The following is a 22,642-nucleotide window of genomic DNA, read 5'->3' as shown; positions in this document are numbered from 1 at the left end:
CATTATGTCTTTGACAATTCCCCTCAACTCTTTATTTCACAGACAACTCTCCTCTCAAGTCATCGTGAAACTGACAACTCTCCTCTCAACTCACCGTTTCACCGACAGCTCTCCTCTCAACTCATTATGTCACTGACAACTCTCCTCTCAACTCATTATGTCACTAACAACTCTCCTCTCCTCTCATTATGTCACTAACAACTCTCCTCTCAACTCATAATGTTGCTGACAACTCTCTTCTCAACTCATCGTGTCACTGACAGCTCTCCTCTCAACTCATTGTGTCACTGACAGCTCTCCTCTCAACTCATCGTGTCACTGACAACTCTCCTCTCAACTCACCGTGTCACTGACAGCTCTTTTCTCAACTCATTATGTCACTGACATCTCTTGTCTCATTATGTCACTGATAACACTCCTCTCAACTCATTATGTCACTGACCATTCACTTCTCAACTCATTATGTCACTGACAGGTCTCCTCTCAACTCATTATCCCTCTGTCATTGACAGCTCACCTCTCAACTCATTATGTCATTGACAACTCCCCTCTCAACTCATCGTGTCACTGACAGGTCTCCTCTCAACTCATTATTTCACTGACAACTCTCCTATCAACTCATTATGTCACTAAAAACTCTCCTCTCAACTCATCGTATCACTGACAACTCTCCTCTCAACTCATCGTGTCACTGGCAGCCCTCCTCTCAACTCATTGTCATTGACAACTCCCTCTCAACTCATTGTGTCACTGACAGCTCTCCTCTCAACTCATTATGTCATTGACAGCTCTCCTCTCAACTCATTATGTCACTGACAACTCTCCTCTCAATTCATCGTGTCACTGACAGCTCTTTTCTCAACTCATTATGTCACTACCAGCTCTCCTCTCATTATGTCACTGACAACTCTCCTCTCAACTCATTGTCACTGACAGCTCTCCTCTCATTATGTCACTGACAACTCTCCTCTCAACTCATTATTGTACTAACAGCTCTCCTCTCAACTCACCGTGTCACTGACAACTCTCCTCTCAACACATTGTCATTGACAACTCTCCTCTTAACTCATTGTGTCATTGACAACTCTCCTTTTAACTCATTATGTCACTGACAGCTCTCCTCTCACCTCATAATGTCACTGACAGCTCTCCTCTCACCTCATAATGTCACTGACAACTCTCCTCTCAACTCATAATGTCATTGACAGCTCACCTCTCAACTCATTATGTCATTGACAATTCCCCTCTCAACTCATCGTGTCACTGACAGGTCTCCTCTCAACTCATTATTTCACTGACAACTCTCCTCTCAACTCATTGTCACTGACAACTCTCCTATCAACTCATTATGTCACTAAAAACTCTCCTCTCAACTCATTATTTCATTGACAGCTCTCCTCTCAACTCATTGTCATTGACAACTCCCCTCTCAACTCATTGTGTCACTGACAGCTCTCCTCTCAACTCATTATGTCATTGACAACTCTCCTCTCAACTCATTAATGTCACTGACAACTCTCCTCTCAATTCATCGTGTCACTGACAGCTCTTTTCTCAACTCATTATGTCACTACCAGCTCTCCTCTCATTATGTCACTGACAACTCTCCTCTCAACTCATTGTCACTGACAGCTCTCCTCTCATTATGTCACTGACAACTCTCCTCTCAACTCATTGTCACTGACAACTCTCCTCTCAACTCATTATGTCACTAACAGCTCTCCTCTCAACTCACCGTGTCACTGACAACTCTCCTCTCAACACATTGTCATTGACAACTCTCCTCTTAACTCATTGTGTCATTGACAACTCTCCTTTTAACTCATTATGTCACTGACAGCTCTCCTCTCACCTCATAATGTCACTGACAGCTCTCCTCTCACCTCATAATGTCACTGACAACTCTCCTCTCAACTCATAATGTCACTGACAGCTCTCCTCTCACCTCATAATGTCATTGACAACTCTCCTCTCAACTCATAATGTCACTGACAGCTCTCCTCTCAACTCATAATGTCATTGACAGCTCACCTCTCAACTCATTATGTCATTGACAACTCCCCTCTCAACTCATCGTGTCATTGACAGGTCTCCTCTCAACTCATTATTTCACTGACAACTCTCCTCTCAACTCATTGTCACTGACAACTCTCCTATCAACTCATTATGTCACTAAAAACTCTCCTCTCAACTCATTATGTCATTGACAGCTCTCCTCTCAACTCATTGTCATTGACAACTCCCCTCTCAACTCATTGTGTCACTGACAGCTCTCCTCTCAACTCATTATGTCATTGACAACTCTCCTCTCAACTCATTAATGTCACTGACAACTCTCCTCTCAATTCATCGTGTCACTGACAGCTCTTTTTCTCAACTCATTATGTCACTACCAGCTCTCCTCTCATTATGTCACTGACAACTCTCCTCTCAACTCATTGTCACTGACAGCTCTCCTCTCATTATGTCACTGACAACTCTCCTCTCAACTCATTGTCACTGACAACTCTCCTCTCAACTCATTATGTCACTAACAGCTCTCCTCTCAACTCACCGTGTCACTGACAACTCTCCCTCTCAACACATTGTCATTGACAACTCTCCTCTTAACTCATTGTGTCATTGACAACTCTCCTTTTAACTCATTATGTCACTGACAGCTCTCCTCTCACCTCATAATGTCACTGACAGCTCTCCTCTCACCTCATAATGTCACTGACAACTCTCCTCTCAACTCATAATGTCACTGACAGCTCTCCTCTCACCTCATAATGTCACTGACAGCTCTCCTCTCACCTCATAATGTCACTGACAGCTCTCCTCTCACCTCATAATGTCACTGACAACTCTCCTCTCATCTCATAATGTCACTGACAGCTCTCCTCTCAACTCATAATGCCACTGACAGCTCTCCTCTCAACTCATAATGTCACTGACAGCTCTCCTCTCACCTCATTATGTCACTGACAGCTCTCCTCTCACCTCATTATGTCACTGACAGCTCTCCTCTCAACTCGATGAGTTGTTCCTGGTCTTTACATCAACAACCAGACCTTTACCAGGTCACTAGAGGTATGATGGAAGCTTGTTACTGGTCTTTACCTCACCAAACAGAACTTTCAGATTCTGTTTGTTTTGGTCTTGTTTCAGATTATTTTGTGCCCAATAGAAATGAACGGTAAATAAAGTATTGTGTCATTTTGGAGTCACTTTTTTTGTAAATAAGAACATGTTTCTAAACACTTCCATATTAATGTGGATGTTACCATGGTTACGGATTTTCCTGAATTAATCATAAATATTGATGAGTGAGGAAGTTACAGACGCACAAATATCATACCCCCAACACATGCTAACCTCTCACTATTACAATAACAAGGGAGGTTAGCATTTTATATCATACCCCCAACACATGCTAACCTCTCAATATTACAATAACAGGGGAGGATAGCATTTTTGAAAATACTCTCAAATTAAAGCTGACAGTCTGCACTTTAATCTCATAGTCATGGAGTCATTTCAAATCCAAAGTGCTGGAGTACAGAGCCAAAACAAAACAACAGGTGTCATCGTCCCAGATCTCACTATATACAGCAGCTAGCTGATACCTGGAGTGGAGGGCACAATTTGTGTGTGTGTGTGTGTGTGTGTGTGTGTGTGGTGTGTGGTGTGTGGTGTGTGGTGTGTGTGTGGTGTATGTGTGGTGTGTGTGTGGTGTATGTGTGGTGTGTGTGTGGCTAAATAAAGGTTATTATTGAATATTCGTTTTGCTATTTTCTGTACATTTTTATATATATATTTTTTTTGGTTTCGTTTTTTTGGTTTGATTGACTCATTTTTAAACTCGTTATTATTTCATTTCAGTTTGATGAAAACCTTTCTATTTCTATTTTATATTATTTTATATTATTTTATAGTATTTCGTTTCTGTTTTAGTTTTAGAGGCTAGGAGACATGTACAGTCGTGGTCAAAAGTTTTGAGAATGACACAAGTATTGGTCTTCACAAAGTTCGCTGTTTCAGTGTTATGAGATATTTTTGTCAGATGTTACTATGGTATACTGAAGTATAATTACAAGCATTCCATAAGTGTCAGGCTTTTATTGACAATTACATTAAGTTTATGCAAAGAGTCAATATTTGCAGTGTTGACCCTTCTTTTTCAAGACCTCTGCAATCCGCCCTGGCATGCTGTCAATTAACTTCTGAGCCACATCCTGACTGATGGCAGCCCATTCTTGCATAATCAATGCTTGGAGTTTGTCAGAATTTGTGGGTTTTTGTTTGTCCACCCGCCTCTTGAGGATCGACCACAAGTTCTCAATGGGATTAAGGTCTGGGGAGTTTCCTGGCCATGGACCCAAAATGTCGATGCTTTGTTCCCCAAGCCACTTAGTTATCACTTGTGCCTTATGGCAAGGTGCTCCATCATGCTGGAAAAGGCATTGGTCGTCACCAAACTGTTTTTGGATGGTTGGGAGAAGTTGCTCTCGAAGTATGTGTTGGTACCATTCTTTATTCATGGCTGTGTTCTTAGGCAAAATTGTGAGTGAGCCCACTCCCTTGGCTGAGAAGCAACCCCACACATGAATGGTCTCAGGATGCTTTACTGTTGGCATGACACAGGACTGATGGTAGTGCTCACCTGGTCTTCTCCGGACAAGGTGTTTCACGGATGCCCCAAACAATCCGAAAGGGGATTCATCAGAGAAAATGACTTTAGCCCAGTCCTCAGCAGTCCAATCCCTGTACCTTTTGCGGAATATCAGTCTGTCCCTGATGTTTTTCCTGGAGAGAAGTGGCTTCCTTGCTGCCCTTCTTGACACCAGGCCATCTTCCAAAAGTCTTTGCCTCACTGTGCGTGCAGATGCACTCACACCCGCCTGCTGCCATTCCTTTGCAAGCTCTGCACTGGTGGTGCCCCGATCCCGCAGCTGAATCAACTTTAGGAGACGGTCCTGGCGCTTGCTGGACTTTCTTGGGCGCCCTGATGCCTTCTTCACAATAATTGAACCTTTCTCCTTGAAGTTCTTGATGATCCGAAAAATGGTTGATTTAGGTGCAATCTTACTAGCAGCAATATCCTTGCCTGTGAAGCCCTTTTTGTGCAAAGCAATGATGACGGCACGTGTTTCCTTGCAGGTAACCATGGTTAACAGAGGAAGAACAATGATTTCAAGCACCACCCTCCTTTTAAAGCTTCCAGTCTGTTATTCTAACTCAATCAGCATGACAGAGTGATCTCCAGCCTTGTCCTATTCAACACTCTCACCTGTGTTAACGAGAGAATCACTGACATGATGGCAGCTGGTCCTTTTGTGGCAGGGCTGAAATGCAGTGGAAATGTTTTTTTTTTGTGATTAAGTTCATTTTCATGGCAAAGAGGGACTTTGCAATTAATTGCAATTCATCTGATCACTCTCCATGACATTCTGGAGTATATGCAAATTGCCATCATCAAAACTGAGGCAGCAGACTTTGTGAAAATTAGTATTTGGTGTCATTTTTCAAAACTTTTGACCACGACTGAATGTGTTGTAGGTCTATAGTTGTTTTTGGGGGATGTCACTTCCTGCCACTGGGGGGCAGTAATACATAAGGTGATGGGCCAGGACCATAGACTTGGGTAGACAACATCTCTGTATCTGAGTCATAATGGTGTCTGTGAGATCCAGAGAGGCCAACTTCATCTTCTTCATCTTCATTCAACTTTCTTCTTCTACTCAACCGGGTCATCAGGAGGGATCAGCCAATTAAGTTGGAAGTCCCGCCCAGTTGAGTAAATCAAAATGGCGAAAGCCCTCAATGGTGCTGCCCATGCGAACACAGGCTTTTGGCCACTAGAGGACTCTATACAACTCCATGGCATACTGGACATACTGTAGGTTTGGTTAGGTTTAAATTATAACTCAATCCTAATGTGACTTGGTGGAAGGAAACTATCTTGATTATCTTTATACCAATCCAATGCTTTAAAAAATTAAACTTTAGTAGTAAGTGTAAAATCAAATCAAATTTTATAGGTCACATACACATATTTAGCAGATGTTATTGCGGGTGTAGCGAAATGCTTGTGCTCCTAGCTCCAACAGTGCAGTAGTATCTAACAATACACAACAATACACACACATCTAAAAGTAAAATAATGGAATAAATAAATACATAACTATTAGGACGAGCAATGTCGGAGTGGCATTGACTAAAATACAGTAGAATAGAATACAGTATATACATATGAGATGAGTAAAGCAGTATGTAAACATTATTAAAGTGACCAGTGTTCCATTATTAAAGTGGCCAGTGATTCCAAGTCTATGTACAGTGGGGGAAAAAAGTATTTAGTCAGCCACCAATTGTGCAAGTTCTCCCACTTAAAAAGATGAGAGAGGCCTGTAATTTTCATCATAGGTACACGTCAACTATGACAGACAAATTGAGAGAAGAAAATTCAGAAAATCACATTGTAGGATTTTTTATGAATTTATTTGCAAATTATGGTGGAAAATAAGTATTTGGTCAATAAGAAACAGGCAAGATTTCTGGCTCTCACAGACCTGTAACTTCTTCTTTAAGAGGCTCCTCTGTCCTCCACTCGTTACCTGTATTAATGGCACCTGTTTGAACTTGTTATCAGTATAAAAGACACCTGTCCACAACCTCAAACAGTCACACTCCAAACTCCACTATGGCCAAGACCAAAGAGCTGTCAAAGGACACCAGAAACAAAATTGTAGACCTGCACCAGGCTGGGAAGACTGAATCTGCAATAGGTAAGCAGCTTGGTTTGAAGAAATCAACTGTGGGAGCAATTATTAGGAAATGGAAGACATACAAGACCACTGATAATCTCCCTCGATCTGGGGCTCCACGCAAGATCTCACCCCGTGGGGTCAAAATGATCACAAGAACGGTGAGCAAAAATCCCAGAACCACTCGGGGGACCTAGTGAATGACCTGCAGAGAGCTGGGACCAAAGTAACAAAGCCTACCATCAGTAACACACTACGCCGCCAGGGACTCAAATCCTGCAGTGCCAGACGTGTCCCCCTGCTTAAGCCAGTACATGTCCAGGCCCGTCTGAAGTTTGCTAGAGTGCATTTGGATGATCCAGAAGAGGATTGGGAGAATGTCATATGGTCAGATGAAACCAAAATAGAACTTTTTGGTAAAAACTCAACTCGTCGTGTTTGGAGGACAAAGAATGCTGGGTTGCATCCAAAGAACACCATACCTACTGTGAAGCATGGGGGGTGGAAACATCATGCTTTGGGGCTGTTTTTTCTGCAAAGGGACCAGGACGACTGATCCGTGTAAAGGAAAGAATGAATGGGGCCATGTATCGTGAGATTTTGAGTGAAAACCTCCTTCCATCAGCAAGGGCATTGAAGATGAAATGTGGCTGGGTCTTTCAGCATGACAATGATCCCAAACACACCGCCCGGGCAACGAAGGAGTGGCTTCGTAAGAAGCATTTCAAGGTCCTGGAGTGGCCTAGCCAGTCTCCAGATCTCAACCCCATAGAAAATCTTTGGAGGGAGTTGAAAGTCCGTGTTGCCCAGCGACAGCCCCAAAACATCACTGCTCTAGAGGAGATCTGCATGGAGGAATGGGCCAAAATACCAGCAACAGTGTGTGAAAACCTTGTGAAGACTTACAGAAAACGTTTGACCTGTGTCATTGCCAACAAAGGGTATATAACAAAGTATTGAGAAACTTTTGTTATTGACCAAATACTTATTTTTCACCATAATTTGCATATAAATTCATTAAAAATCCTACAATGTGATTTTCTGGATTTTTTTCCCTCATTTTGTCTGTCATAGTTGACGTGTACCTATGATGAAAATTACAGGCCTCTCATCTTTTTAAGTGGGAGAACTTGCACAATTGGTGGCTGACTAAATACTTTTTTCCCCCACTGTATATGGGGCAGCAACCTCTAAGGTGCAGGGTTGAGTAACCTGGTGGTAGCTGGCTAGTGATGGCTATTTAACAGTCTGATGGCCTTGAGATAGAAGCTGTTTTTCATTCTCTCGGTCCCAGCTTTGATGCACCTGTACTGACCTCGCCTTCTGGATGATAGCGGGGTGAACAGGCCGTGGTTCGGGTGGTTGATGTCCTTGATGATATTTTTGGCCTTCCTGTGACACCTTGTGCTGTAGGTGTCCTGGAGGGAAGGCAGTGTGCCCCTGGTGATGCGTTGGGCAGACCGCACCACCCTCTGGAGAGCCCTGCGGTTGTGGGCGGTGCAGTTGCCGTACCAGGTGGTGATACAGCCCGACAGGATGCTCTCAATTGTGAATCTGTAAAAGTGTGTGAGGGTCTTAGGGGCCAAGCCGAATTTCTTCAGCCTCCTGAGGATGAAGAGGCTCTGTTGCGCCTTCTTCACCACACTGTCTGTGTGGGTGGGCCATTTCAGATTGCCAGTGATGTGTACGCTGAGGAACCTGATTGCATTCCACCTTCTCCACTGCTGTCCCGTCGATGTGGATAGGGGCGTGCTCCCTCTGCTGTTTCCTGAAGTCCACGATCAGCTCCTTCGTTTTGTGGACGTTGAGGGAGAGGTTATTTTACTGGCACCACTCTGCCAGGGCCCTCACCTCCTCCCTGTAGGCTGACTCATCATTGTTGGTAATCAGGCCTACTACTGTTGTGTCGTATGCAAACTTGATGATTGAGTTGGAGGTGTGCGTGGCCACCCAGTCATGGGTGAACAGGGAGTACAGGAGTGGGCTGAGCACACACCCTTGTGGGGCCCCAGTGTTGAGGATCAGCATAGTGGAGGTGTTATTTCCTACCTTTACCACCAGGGGCGGCCCGTCAGGAAGTCCAGGACCCAGTTGCACAGGGCGGGGTTCAGACACAGGGCCCCGAGCTTAATGATGAGCTTGGAGGGTACTATGGTGTTGAAGGCTGAGCTATAGTCAATGAACAGCATTCTTACGTAGGTATTCCTCTTGTCCAGATGGGATAGGGCAGTGGGCAGTGTGATGGCGATTGCATCGTCTGTGGATCTATTGGGGCGGTAAGCAAATTGAAGTGGGTCTAGGGTGTCAGGTAAGGTATTGGTGATATGATCCTTAACTAGCCTCTCAAAGCACTTCATGATGACAGAGGTGAGTGCTACGTGGCGATAGTCATTTAGTTCAGTTACCTTTGCTTTCTTGGGTACAGGAACAATGGTGGACATCTTGAAGCAAGTGGGGACAGCAGACTGGGATAGGGAGAGATTGAATATGTCCGTAAACACTCCATGTAAGAAAGAGAGAGGAAAAAACAACAAATGAAGTCATGGCAACTGGAGAAGTTGAACCTCTTTACCTCTTCCAGGTATCCAGGAGCCCCCTTGTTCCAAGATGGCGTAGCAGTGCGGTCATGTATTATGTAATGTGCTCGTGTAAATAGGCTGTTTTTTTTTGTTTGTTTTATGTCTTTTTCGTATATATTTCTCAATCTCACTTTTCATCCTTCAACTAAATATACTTTCCTGCAACCCGCCTCACCCAATGTGGAACGGATTCTATTATTTCTTATACCTTTTTATCTAGAACCGGCTGAAACTAGCCAGCTAGCCAGCTAACTAGCTACTTGCTAGCTACTTGCTATTAACCACGTTAGCGGTATTCACCATTGTCCGTGGCCTGCACTACCTACCAGCCAGCTCTAGCCTGGACAATTATCGGCCAGTCTGCACAGCGTGCTATCGACCCAGAACATATCAGATTTTCTGCCTGAATCACTGAATCACTGGACCTTTAACACCAGATCATCGCAACTAGCTAGCTGCAACCAAATGGATGTTGTTGTTGGCTAATCACCACTGTCCCGAAGCTAGCACCATTTAGCCTTGAGCTAGCCTCGAGCCAGGCCCATCTACCGGCTATCTACCTCTCTGTCAACCGGACGGGACCTCCTAGTGTCGACACGGAGCCCTGCCGATCCATCACGACTGGTCTGCCGACGTAATCGCCTGATGTGGTTTCAACAGGCTTCCCGTTGCGACGACCACGAAGATCCATCTGCTAGCCCCGGCCCGCTAGCACACGCAATCAACAGCCGTGCCTCCTGCTCTCCTGAGCCGTAGCAGCCATCAAACTTGCTACCGGACTCACCTATTGCTGTTCACTGGACCTTATGATCACTCAGCTACACAGCTGATGCCTGCTGGACTGTTCCTTTACACGGTACCCCATCCTGTTTATCTGTCCTGTTTATCTGTTTAGCCTCAGCCCAAACTTTCGTCGCCATTACCAGTTTTTGTCTTAGCCCTCTCGAACAACACCTGTGAGTGCTTTATCCCTCTCTCTCCCATGTCAATATGCCTAGCCTATTGCTGTTTCGGTTAGTTCTTATTATACAATTTCACTGTAGAGCCCCCAGTCCCGCTCAACCTGCCTCAGATAGCTCCTTTGTACCACCCCACACACACGTGGAGACCGGCTCAAATCGGTGCCTCCAGTGATACTATCTCTTTCATTGTTACCCAACGCTTAGGTTTACCTCCACTGTACTCATATCCTTCCATATCCTTGTCTGTACATAATGCCCTGAATCTATTCTACAACGCCCGGAAATCTGCCCCCTTTATTCTCTGTACCCAACGCACTAGAAGACCAGTTCTTAAAGCCTTTAGCCGTATCCTTATTCTAGTCCTCCTCTGTTCCTCTGGTGATGTAGAGGTTAACCCAGGCCCTGCAGCCCCCAGTATCACTCCTACTCCCCAGGCGCTATCATTTGTTGACTTCTGTAACCGTAAAAGTATTGGTTTCTTGCATGTTAACATCAGAAGCCTCCTCCCTAAGTTTGAGTTATTCACTGCGTTAGCACACTCCACCAACCCTGTTGTTCTAGCAGTGTCTGAATCCTGGATTAGGAAGGCTACCAAAAACTCTGACATTTCCAGCCAAGTTAACAAACAGATCACCGACCATTTCGAATCCCACCATACCTTCTCCGCTATGCAATCTGGTTTCCGAGCTGGTCATGGGTGCACCTCAGCCACACTCAAGGTCCTAAACGATATTATAACCGCGATCAATAAAAGACAGTACTGTGCAGCCGTCTTCATCGACCTGGCCAAGACTTTCGACTCTGTCAATCACCGCATTCTTTTTGACAGACTAAATAGCCTTGGTTTCTCAAATGAATGCCTCGCCTGGTTCACCAAGTACTTCTCAGATAGAGTTTAATGTGTCAAATCGGAGGGCCTGTGGTCTGGACCTCTGGCAGTCTCTATGGGGGTGCCACAGGGTTCAATTCTTGGGCCGACTCTATTCTCTGATGTCACTCTTGCTGCTGGTGACTCTCAGATCCACCTCTACGCAGACGACACCATTTTGTATACATCTGGCCCTTCATTGGACACTGTGTTAACAAACCTCCAAACGAGCTTCAATGCCATACAACACTCCTTCCGTAGGCTCCAACTGCTTTTAAACGCTAGTAAAACTAAATGCATGCTCTTCAGTCGAACGCTGCTTGCACCCGCCCGCCCGACTAGAATCACTACTCTCGGCGGGTCTGACTTAGAATATGTGGACAACTACAAATACCTAGGTGTCTGGTTAGACCGTAAACTCTCCTTCCAGACTCACATTAAGCATCTCCAATCCAAAGTTAAATCTAGAATCGGCTTCCTATTTCGCAACAAAGCCTCTTTCACTCATGCCCTCATAAAACGGACTATCCTACCGATCCTTGACTTCGACGATGTCATTTACAAAATAGCCTCCAACACTCTACTCAGCAAATTGGATGTAGTCTATCACAGTGCCATCCGTTTTGTCACCAAAGACCCATATACTACCCACCATTGTGACCTGTACGCTCTCGTTGGCTGGCCCTCACTACATATTCGTCGCCAATCCCACTGGCTCCAGGTCATCTAAGCCAACACCTCCTTTGGCCGCCATTCCTTCCAGTTCTCTGCTGCTAATGACTGGAATGAACTGCAAAAATATCTGAAGCTGGAGACTCTTATCTCCCTCACTAACTTTAAGCATCAGTTGTCAGAGCAGCTTACCGATCACTGTAATTAGCCCACCCAACTACCTCATCCCCATATTGTTATTTATTTTGCTCATTTGCACCCCAGTATCTCTATTTGCACATCATCTTCTGAACATCTATCACTCTAGTGTTGATACTAAATTGTAATTATTTTGCACTATGGCCTATTTATTGCCTTACCTCCATAACTTACTACATTTGCACACACTGTATATAGATTTTCTATTGTGTTATTGACTGTATATTTTGTTTTACCCCATGTGTAACTCTGTGTTGTTGTTGTTTTTATCGCACTGCTTTGCTTTATCTTGGCCAGGTCGCAGTTGTAAATGAGAACTTGTTCTCAACTGGCTTACCTGGTTAAATAAAGGTGAAATAAAAATACATTAAAAAAATACAATTTCCACAGCTCACACGGGGCACTTAATGCCCTGCCAGGTTAACCCTCCGTCTGGACAGTGATCTGAGACACAATCTTTGATGTGAGGAAGCTATATATTTCTGAAGCACTGTGGTCAAGATGCTTGCTGGAGTCATCATTCTGGCATCTTCCTGGGGTCCTGCTGCTCCACGGCTGTACTCTCTTGATTTGCTGAAGTACAAAATACCCTCGTCAGTGGCGCCATCTCTGTTGTTTGAAGTGCCAGAGACACACTTGGGTCCATCAGGCAAGCTGCTGCAGGGGTTGGATCGAGATTGGCTGCCAGAGGATTCAGTATGCATGTGAAGCGCTCACGCAGTGACTTCAGGAGGACCTGGTTTGCAACAGTTGTTGCAAGTGTCCGTCAAGGTACCACATCAGACAGCGACGGGCTGTCAGTTTGAAGCTGGTCGTGTGGATTGCGAACCCAGTCACGCTCCGTCCTCGCCCTTTTTGTTTTTTGTTTTGAGTTTACTCAATCGTTCTTTCAATTGTTTTTATTTTATTTTCAGTTTTGGTTTACTATAATAACCTTGGTGTGTGGTACCTAGGGTGGGTCTCTGACCTGCTTTCCCAGTGTGACTGTAGCCGACATGAACATACAAGCCACTGGAGAGAGAGATGAATAGAGGGATGGAGAGAGATGAATAGAGGGATGGAGAGAGAGATGGATAGAGGGATGGAGAGAGAGATGGAGAGAGGGATGGAGAGAGGGATGGAGAGAGAGATGGAGAGAGGGATGGAGAGAGAGATGAATAGAGGGATGGAGAGAGAGATGAATAGAGGGATGGAGAGAGAGATGAATAGAGGGATGGAGAGAGAGATGAATAGAGGGATGGAGAGAGAGATGAATAGAGGGATGGAGAGAGATGAATAGAGGGATGGAGAGAGGTGAATAGAGGGATGGAGAGAGATGAATAGAGGGATGGAGAGAGAGATGAATAGAGGGATGGAGAGAGATGAATAGAGGGATGGAGAGAGAGATGAATAGAGGGATGGAGAGAGAGATGAATAGAGGGATGGAGAATAGAGGGATGGAGAGAGAGATGAATAGAGGGATGGAGAGAGAGATGAATAGAGGGATGGAGAGAGAGATGAATAGAGGGATGGAGAGAGAGATGAATAGAGGGATGGAGAGAGAGATGAATAGAGGGATGGAGAGAGAGATGAATAGAGGGATGGAGAGAGATGAATAGAGGGATGGAGAGAGATGAATAGAGGGATGGAGAGAGATGAATAGAGGGATGGAGAGAGATGAATAGAGGGATGGAGAGAGAGATGAATAGAGGGATGGAGAGAGAGATGAATAGAGGGATGGAGAGAGATGAATAGAGGGATGGAGAGAGAGATGAATAGAGGGATGGAGAGAGATGAATAGAGGGATGGAGAGAGATGAATAGAGGGATGGAGAGAGAGATGAATAGAGGGATGGAGAGAGATGAATAGAGGGATGGAGAGAGAGATGAATAGAGGGATGGAGAGAGATGAATAGAGGGATGGAGAGAGAGATGAATAATACGGATGGAGGGCGGAGGACATGGGATGAAGGGATAGAGGGGGGCAGTTCCGAATGATGAAAGAGTGGAAAGACAAAGGGATGGCAGAAAGATGCGGAAGGGAGCGAGAGAGGAGGAGTGGTAGAGAGAATGAGGTGATTAGAAATTATGTTGATGTTTCTCAGAGGGCCATAATGAGACAGTTGAGAGAGGGAGGGGGACAGAATTGGGTCAGTAGTGTCTGAGGATATCACGTGGATTAGCTACACTCATATCCCTGAGCATGTGTGCCAAATTTCATCACTCCGAGTCCAACAGATCAAGAGACATGAACATGTGCCCGTTATAGCGCTATCGTGTGGTCGATATGAATGTTCTTGAATATGTTGAGTCTTGACAGTGTTTGTTACAATACGAATATCCTCGACTAATTTATATGCATTTATGTGCCAGACCACGCCCACATGAATGTTTATGGTCAATAATACCTAAAACACCATGATGTTTTAGGTATTAGTATGGAAAATATTGCGTTGAGCTAACTTTTTCCATAGATGCCACATATAATGTTTCCTGTATATCGGTCATTTGGCGCCAGAAGAGTAGCGTTTTAACACAATATTCAAAATGGCGGAAAATCCATCATGGCGGACCTTATGGGTCCCCGAGGTAAATATGATCCTTTTGAGGAGAAGGAACCTACGTACCGAATTTCATGACTTTTAGGTCAAAACGGGGAGTGACATTTAAAAGTTTGCATTTTCAATATCTTGTTACAGCGCCACCATCTGGCCAATCAGTGTAATTTAGTAAACGCTGGGCGCTCTATGGCAAGACGCATCATCCACCCAAGTTGAGTCAAAATTGGTCCAGTGCTGTCTGAGCTATCGCGTGTGACTAACGTACATTTCCAGATCCAGTCCCTCTCCCCGATTTCATTGTGGGGGGACAATAACTATTCATTATGTAGTTATTATAGGGTTATGCCATTCTGTGCAACGCCTTGCTCAAACTGATCCTCTCAAACACCCTGATTGGTGTAGACTGAGCAGTGGTCACCAACCTTTTCTGAGACAAGATCATTTTCGCAGTCAAAAAGCAAGCCGAGATCTACCACTCAGAAAAAAATGTTTAACATGAAAAATGTTACATGAACCTAATAAAAACAGTTCTGTAGGAATGAGGTTTGTGCAGTACATTATCACAGCATATTGGCTGTATGCCTGGCCTGCCAATATTGTTCTTCTCAGATCACATAATATTTCAAAACTTGAGCTTTGATAGCTAAATAGATCAGTTGGTGTAGCACTTGCGAGGCACAGCTGAGCATGAATTGAAATAATTTGCTAATAATTTGCTTTTTTATTTTACTGGACTGATCTGATGGTCATGGTCCTTTTAAGACAACTGGGAACTCGGAATTTGGTCAAATCATGACGTCCGTGAACTTCAGGTCGCAAAGTCGGAGCTCTAGAAAGATGCCAGAGTTTCCGAGTTGGATGACCGTTCAAAACGATTTTCCCCAGTCGGATCTCTTTTTTTCCCCAGAGTTCCCAGTTCCCAGTTGTTTTGAACACAGTCTCAGAGGATGGAGGGAGAGAGCAACCTCTTCACGGTCCCTGCTCTCTCCTTCCTTTCCTCAGGTGAGACTGACCATAGAGAGGGGACACCGTCTTCCACCTGATGGCCAAACTTGAGTCGCACCGCATCGCATCTATGACCAGAGAAAGTGAAATACTCCTCGCTATTAAAAGACACGACGAGCTGCTAATAATAATAAAAACGCAGGGCTATCGATACGAGCGCGAGTGGAAGTAGAGAGAAGCGCGTTTTATGTTTTGTAATAGTGTTGAATAAAAGCAGTGTTGACAGCGCTGAATAAAACTTAGATGTGAACTCATAAAAACAGCAGCTCTATGCTGTATTCTTTTGACAGTTTCTCTCTGGTCATGGTTTTCAAAGTTATGAAATCTCACGTAGGCTAGTATCAAACTTTGCTGTGGCCGGGGTCGTGGAAGCTTTAGGTAGGTACGGTGATTTGAGCTATCCGATTGGCCAGCGCAGTAGGCGCACTCGATTTAGCCACAGATCTCCTGGTCCGCGGCGTAGGCGGAGTTTGTCTTTTCAGACAAATAAAATGGTTCAAAATGGGAATACTTTGCGTATCCGGTACACAGGGATTCTGAATCAAGTGAACCTACCACCAACAGGGCTTCTGAATCAAGTGAACCTACCGCCAACAGGGCTTCTGAATCAAGTGAACCTACCGCCAACAGGGCTTCTGAATCAAGTGAACCTACCACCAACAGGGCTTCTGAATCAAGTGAACCTACCACCAACAGGGCTTCTGAATCAAGTGAACCTACCACCAACAGGGCTTCTGAATCAAGTGAACCTACCGCCAACAGGGCTTCTGAATCAAGTGAACCTACCACCAACAGGGCTTCTGAATCAAGTGAACCTACCACCAACAGGGCTTCTGAATCAAGTGAACCTACCGCCAACAGGGCTTCTGAATCAAGTGAACCTACCGCCAACAGCACAACACAAAATAAAAGGAGCGCAAGCCTTTATGTCTTTTTATCGTTGGCTTTTCAACAGAAATGTTTGGTGATCGACTAGGAATACCTTGAAGATCGACCAGAGGGATGCTCTGATTGGTGTAGACTCTAGAGGGATGCTCTGATTGGTGTAGACTCTAGAGGGATGCTCTGATTGGTGTAGACTCTAGAGCAGTGGTATCCAAACTTTTTCAGCAAAACATTCTGGGGCCACCACCCCCCCCCAGAACATTCACCCGACACCACTGCACCCCAAATCTAATGACACAACCTTACATTTTTCACATCAACAAATAACCTTCAATTCGAGATAAATAATACATACATTTACTCAATAAAATTGTATTTTTCCAATTCTGTTTCTCCCATAAAATAATTATCCCGTAACCCCACTAGGGGTCGCAAACCTTTGAAAAATCTTCGAATACCACTGCTACAGAGGGATCCTCTGATTGGTGTAGACTCTAGAGGGATGCTCTGATTGGTGTAGACTCTAGAGGGATCCTCTGATTGGTGTAGACTCTAGAGGGATGCTCTGATTGGTGTAGACTCTAGAGGGATCCTCTGATTGGTGTAGACTCTAGAGGGATCCTCTGATTGGTGTAGACTCTAGAGTAGTGGTTCCCAACCAGGGATACTAGGACCCATGGGGGGGTACTTGAAAAGACTCACGAGTCCACAGGGTTACTGGTAAAATGCCCATGAGGGTCTACGTCAGAGCTACTCCGGGCAGAGCAACATTCAGTTGGTGGGATGTAGCTCAGTTGGTAGAGCATGGCGTTTGCAACGCCAGGGTTGTGGGTTCGATTCCCACGGGGGGCCAGTATGAAAAAAAAATGTATGCACTCACTAACTGTAAGTCGCTCTGGATAAGAGCGTCTACTAAATGACTAAAATGTAAATGTAATGGTACAATAACTGAAAAAGGTTTGGACCACTGCTATAGAGGGATGCTCTGATTGGTATAGACTATAGAGGGATGCTCTGATTGGTATAGACTATAGAGGGATGCTCTGATTGGTATAGACTCTATAGGGATGCTCTGATTGGTGTAGAGTCTAGAGGGATGCTCTGATTGGTATAGACTCTATAGGGATGCTCTGATTGGTGTAGAGTCTAGAGGGATGCTCTGATTGGTGTAGACTGTACAGGGATGCTCTTATTGATATAGACCATGTTTCCCCAACTGGCTGTGATTTTATTTGGCCCCTCAAGTTTTTTATTTTATTGTTGGATATTAAAGACTGTAAAAACAATAAGTTATTTTAACAAATAAGTTTTATACAACAAATAATAGAGACTAGAATCAACAGAGACTAGACTAGAGTTTGTTTAACAACAGATACTAGAGTCTGTTTAACAACAGAAACTAGAGTCTGTTCACAACAGATAGTCTGTTCACAACATAGACTAGAGTCTGTTCACAATATAGACTAGAGTCTGTTCACAATATAGACTAGAGTCTGTTCACAATATAGACTAGAGTCTGTTCACAATATAGACTAGAGTCTGTTCACAATATAGACTAGAGTCTGTTCACAATATAGACTAGAGTCTGTTTACAACATAGACTAGAGTCTGTTCACAATATAGACTAGAGTCTGTTCACAATATAGACTAGTCTGTTCACAATATAGACTAGAGTCTGTTCACAATATAGACTAGAGTTTGTTCACAACAGAGACTAGAGTCTGTTCACAATGTAGTAGTCGGAGGTGATCTCACTCTGTCTGTCTGTCGGAGGTGATCTCACTCTGTCTGTCTGTCGGAGGTGATCTCACTCTGTCTGTCTGTCGGAGGTGATCTCACTCTGTCTGTCTGTCGGAGGTGATCTCACTCTGTCTGTCTGTCGGAGGTGATCTCACTCTGTCTGTCTGTCGGAGGTGATCTCACTCTGTCTGTCTGTCGGAGGTGATCTCACTCTGTCTGTCTGTCGGAGGTGATCTCACTCTGTCTGTCTGTCGGAGGTGATCTCACTCTGTCTGTCTGTCGGAGGTGATCTCACTCTGTCTGTCTGTCGGAGGTGATCTCACTCTGTCTGTCTGTCGGAGGTGATCTCACTCTGTCTGTCTGTCGGAGGTGATCTCACTCTGTCTGTCTGTCGGAGGTGATCTCACTCTGTCTGTCTGTCGGAGGTGATCTCACTCTGTCTGTCTGTCGGAGGTGATCTCACTCTGTCTGTCTGTCGGAGGTGATCTCACTCTGTCTGTCTGTCGGAGGTGATCTCACTCTGTCTGTCTGTCGGAGGTGATCTCACTCTGTCTGTCTGTCGGAGGTGATCTCACTCTGTCTGTCTGTCTGTCGGAGGTGATCTCACTCTGTCTGTCTGTCTGTCGGAGGTGATCTCACTCTGTCTGTCTGTCGGAGGTGATCTCACTCTGTCTGTCTGTCGGAGGTGATCTCACTCTGTCTGTCTGTCGGAGGTGATCTCACTCTGTCTGTCTGTCGGAGGTGATCTCACTCTGTCTGTCTGTCGGAGGTGATCTCACTCTGTCTGTCTGTCGGAGGTGATCTCACTCTGTCTGTCTGTCGGAGGTGATCTCACTCTGTCTGTCTGTCGGAGGTGATCTCACTCTGTCTGTCTGTCTGTCGGAGGTGATCTCACTCTGTCTGTCTGTCTGTCGGAGGTGATCTCACTCTGTCTGTCTGTCGGAGGTGATCTCACTCTGTCTGTCTGTCGGAGGTGATCTCACTCACCGTTGTTGTTGGCGTACAGCTAACTACACTACATCGACCTCCTGTGCCCCTGCAGATCTGAATTAACCCAATGTATACACAGTAGACATGCTTTCGGAGACCCTACTACACTACTACTACAACACTGCTCTACTATTAGTCCTACTACATGGGAGAATAGGCCAGGGGTAGGAAACTGGATTCAGTCGCGGGCACATTTTTGTTCGAGCGGCTGCTCGGGGGACTGGACCATAATAAAAAAAACAATGTACCCAGCAAATTAACCACAAGTAAGCCCCAAAATAAATTGTATTTGGAAATAATTTCATACCTTGCTTGCATTGAGATTCGATCACATATACTGAGTGTACAAAACATTAGGAACAACTGCTCTTTCCATGACATTGACTGACCAGGTGAAAGCTATGATCCCGTATTGATGCCATTTGTTAAATCCACTTCAATCAGTGTAGATGACAGGTTAAAGAAGGATTTTTAAGCCTTGAGACAATTGAGACATGGATTGTGTATGTGTGCCATTCAGATTGAAGTGCCTTTGAACGGGGTATGGTAGTAGGTGCCAGGCGCACCTGTTTGAGTGTGTCAAGAACTGCAAGCGCAACCGTTTCCCCTGTGTATCAAGACTGGTCCACCACCCAAAGGACATCCAGCCAACCTGACAGAAAAGGCTCCTCCCTCTATAACCTATTACACCCCCTTCTCTGTATTATGCTGTTCTAAGGGCAAAAGTGGGTGTAACGCAATATTAGGAATGTGTTCCTAATGTTTTGTACACTCAGTGTACGTCTCTTTTTATTTGTAGGAATATTTGGGAACAGATTTACTGAATTAAAAAAAATATTTTTTTTACAGAATTCTTGGTGATTTACAGTGTTTTTTGACCAACAACTAAAATAGAAGAGGTGCCTTTACTGCTGAGAAGACGTGCCTTTTATGCTGAGAAGATATGCCTTTTATGCTGAGAAGACATGCCTTTTATGCTGAGAAGACATGCCTTTTCTGCTGAGAAGACGTGCGTTTTCTGCTGAGAAGATATGCATTTTCTGCTGAGAAGATATGCCTTTTCTGCTGAGAAGACGTGCTTTTTCTGCTGTGTTTGGAAAATAACTAAAAAACGTCTGATTTGGTTTCCAAATGTGACATGAATTGCTGTTGGTGACATTCAACAATGTGATGTTCCACAACAAACTTCTACTATAAATGACATTGAAGAATACGGTACTGTAGGTACGTTACTGCCATAGACTGTAAGAATAACATACTGCTTACCTTGATACTTTATCTAAACTCCCCCTGTAGAGGATACAGCGTAAACCACTCCTCTGGAAAGAGAAGGCTGCCGGGCAGAGCAGTGATCGATGTCAACCCAGGCATGCATCAACCGACCCAATCCTTCCTTCTCAACTCATGCAGTATATAGTCCCATAGAGCTCGTAACAACGGGAACCGACATGCCACGACAAAATCATGTAAATAAATGATGACGTGTAAATGAAAACACGTGGATATTAAAAACTCCCCAAAGTCGTCGTTAAAAGTCCATAAGAGCGTTCCTCCTCTCTCGTTCCGTATCGCATTCAGACAGCGCAGCTGCGCCTCTGCTTCAGGTGGAGAGACTGTACAGAGCGACTTGTCCGGGGCGATACCAAATGGCCAGATGCAGACGGGGGGAGAAAAGGAACGGGGCAGCAGATCTTTGAGAGAGAAAAGGACGCTCATAGTAGAATTTTCAACTCTAAATCTAATTTGAAAAGTATAAAATATGTCACTTTACATCACTTGGTGTAATTGTAATTTCTTTGGTAGACGTTTTATTCACTGAATTACTTGTCATGGTTGGTATGGTCTGCTGTAGGTGCTGTACCTAAACAGGATCCAACTTTATAGTGTGCCAGAGGTAAACTCAAAACCATGTACAGAGTTTTATGTGATGAATAGTCTTTGAAGTTGAATCTATATGGTATTGTATTTCAGTATTTCCTTTGGAGAGTCATAGTCAACGTATGTGTGTAATTTCCAGAGTAGCCTACAATGTTGCTGAGCTATCTGTTACAATGTTGCTGAGCTATCTGTTACAATGTTGCTGAGCTATCTGTTACAATGTTGCTGAGCTATCTGTTACAATGTTGCTGAGCTATCTATTACAATGTTGCTGAGCTATCTGTTACAATGTTGCTGAGCTATCTGTTACAATGTTGCTGAGCTATCTATTACAATGTTGCTGAGCTATCTGTTACAATGTTGCTGAGCTATCTGTTACAATGTTGCTGAGCTATCTGTTACAATGTTGCTGAGCTATCTGTTACAATGTTGCTGAGCTATCTATTACAATGTTGCTGAGCTATCTGTTACAATGTTGCTGAGCTATCTATTACAATGTTGCTGAGCTATCTATTACAATGTTGCTGAGCTATCTGTTACAATGTTGCTGAGCTATCTGTTACAATGTTGCTGAGCTATCTGTTACAATGTTGCTGAGCTATCTGTTACAATGTTGCTGAGCTATCTGTTACAATGTTGCTGAGCTATCTATTACAATGTTGCTGAGCTATCTGTTACAATGTTGCTGAGCTATCTGTTACAATGTTGCTGAGCTATCTGTTACAATGTTGCTGAGCTATCTGTTACAATGTTGCTGAGCTATCTGTTACAATGTTGCTGAGCTATCTGTTACAATGTTGCTGAGCTATCTGTTACAATGTTGCTGAGCTATCTGTTACAATGTTGCTGAGCTATCTGTTACAATGTTGCTGAGCTATCTATTACAATGTTGCTGAGCTATCTGTTACAATGTTGCTGAGCTATCTGTTACAATGTTGCTGAGCTATCTGTTACAATGTTGCTGAGCTATCTGTTACAATGTTGCTGAGCTATCTGTTACAATGTTGCTGAGCTATCTATTACAATGTTGCTGAGCTATCTGTTACAATGTTGCTGAGCTATCTATTACAATGTTGCTGAGCTATCTGTTACAATGTTGCTGAGCTATCTATTACAATGTTGCTGAGCTATCTGTTACAATGTTGCTGAGCTATCTGTTACAATGTTGCTGAGCTATCTGTTACAATGTTGCTGAGCTATCTATTACAATGTTGCTGAGCTATCTATTACAATGTTGCTGAGCTATCTGTTACAATGTTGCTGAGCTATCTGTTACAATGTTGCTGAGCTATCTGTTACAATGTTGCTGAGCTATCTGTTACAATGTTGCTGAGCTATCTATTACAATTTTGCTGAGCTATCTGTTACAATGTTGCTGAGCTATCTATTACAATGTTGCTGAGCTATCTGTTACAATGTTGCTGAGCTATCTGTTACAATGTTGCTGAGCTATCTATTACAATGTTGCTGAGCTATCTGTTACAATGTTGCTGAGCTATCTGTTACAATGTTGCTGAGCTATCTGTTACAATGTTGCTGAGCTATCTGTTACAATGTTGCTGAGCTATCTGTTACAA

General features: G+C 44.1%; 1 long non-coding RNA gene across 1 annotated transcript in view; it reads right to left on the bottom strand.

Moving 5' to 3' along the window:
• The window catches only part of LOC123483347, a 68,408-nt gene extending 47,649 nt beyond the window's left edge, over positions 1-20,759 (bottom strand). The window contains exon 1 of the long non-coding RNA XR_006658198.1: positions 20,454-20,759. This is a non-coding gene — a long non-coding RNA (uncharacterized LOC123483347). The remainder of the gene's footprint in view (positions 1-20,453) is intronic.
• Positions 20,760-22,642: the final 1,883 nt, after the last annotated feature.

The sequence above is a fragment of the Coregonus clupeaformis genome, unplaced genomic scaffold, assembly GCF_020615455.1.
Source record: "Coregonus clupeaformis isolate EN_2021a unplaced genomic scaffold, ASM2061545v1 scaf0084, whole genome shotgun sequence".
Lineage (NCBI taxonomy): Eukaryota > Metazoa > Chordata > Actinopteri > Salmoniformes > Salmonidae > Coregonus > Coregonus clupeaformis.
The sequence above is the reverse complement of the archived record's forward strand: the minus strand, read 5'-3'. Positions and strand labels throughout refer to the sequence as shown.